Source organism: Brassica oleracea, chromosome C2 (assembly GCF_000695525.1).
Source record: "Brassica oleracea var. oleracea cultivar TO1000 chromosome C2, BOL, whole genome shotgun sequence".
Classification (NCBI taxonomy): Eukaryota; Viridiplantae; Streptophyta; class Magnoliopsida; order Brassicales; family Brassicaceae; genus Brassica; species Brassica oleracea.
Genome location: NC_027749.1, coordinates 8,944,657 through 8,946,266, shown reverse-complemented (window position 1 = coordinate 8,946,266; position 1,610 = coordinate 8,944,657).

Below are 1,610 nucleotides of genomic sequence, written 5' to 3'. Positions count from 1 at the left end.
CAGAAACAAACGCTCGTGGCTACTTCTTCAAATCATGCTGAGATCATTGCACTCCATGAAGCAAGTAGAGAATGTGTATGGCTGAGATCAATGAGCCGACACATCTGTTCAAGCAGCGGGATTGGCGAAAATACGGAGCCAACTATTTTATATGAAGATAATGCAGCATGTGTTGCTCAAACAAAGGACGGATATATCAAAAGCGATAGAACGAAGCATATTCATCCGAAGTTCTTCTCATACACTCAAGAGCTCGTGAAGAAGAAAGAGATTGAAGTAAGATATGTCCAATCATGCGACAATGCAGCTGACCTCTTCACAAAATCACTTCCGACTTCGATATTCAGAAAACATGTTCGTAACATTGGAATGCATCATCAGAAGGATTTATGACTGCTCATTCGAGGGGGAGCTTACGTAGTTGTACTCTTTTTACCTTACTATGGTTTTTCCCATTGGGTTTTCCTAGAAAAGTTTTTAACGAGACAACGAAGACGTTAAGCGAGAGTGGATAGTGACACCGGTCCCCAAGGGGGAGTGTTATTAGCCGCATATGTTGAAAATTATAAAGGATGTGGGGCCCGTTGCACTATTTGCACAGTGAATTTCTCTTCTATATAAACGATCGTTTCGATCGTTTATAAACACACCATTCCTTCTCCTTCTAATAACACATCCTCTCTTATTATCAGTGTTATCTTCTCCTACGGGTATAAAATTTTGCCCTTATTTAAATTTCCTCGATACAATAAAATTCTAGTTTTTTTATAACAAAAAGTTATATATGGAATAGATATCCGTATAATTGCTATGAAATAGTTGTGATAGACTTTGTCTTTTTCAGTTTTAATTTGCGACGACCCTAATGTACACATTACAATAATCGTGTCTATTTGTCGTCACACGAATGATGAATCTAATTGCTACATACTTTGTTGTTGACGAATTAAGTTTATATGTATATTATGCATTATGTATATAATGATAAAATGGTCGGCAAAAGTAGTAAGTCTTTTCTTTTGTCGATTTGTGGCCGAAAGTCGAGTCTCGTGAAAGGTCTCATTATAACAAATGATAATGTTAATTATATAATGACATTAATACTTTACCCATAGTAGTTCCTCTTTTACAAAACCCATGCATTAGAGTAACTTTCATGTGTTGAAAAAAAAGCAACTTTCATGTGATTGTATGAAACATAACCACAGTAGTGGAGCTTGCATATCAGAATATAGATTGTAAAAAAATGAAGTGAATATTATTTATTCGTTATCTCTCACCTAAAAGTTGGTGATGTTTTCATTTTTTGTCACGCCACTATATGTTTCAACGGCAAAGCTATCTCGACAATTATAAACATAACCATACAGGAAACACAATATATGAATCGTTTTGGAAAATTTCATTTATCCTTTAAGTGGATCCTGAGTTTATATGACTATTTCAAAACAAAGTAAAAATAACCGATCTTTAGTGTGAAGAAATTCAAGTTGTAATTTCACACGTCTGTTTCTTTTGGACATTGGTCCATGATCTATATAAATATCGCCAATGCTTTATTGTAATTTAACAATACTAAAAAGGAGATATGCTTAATGGAGATAGATGCC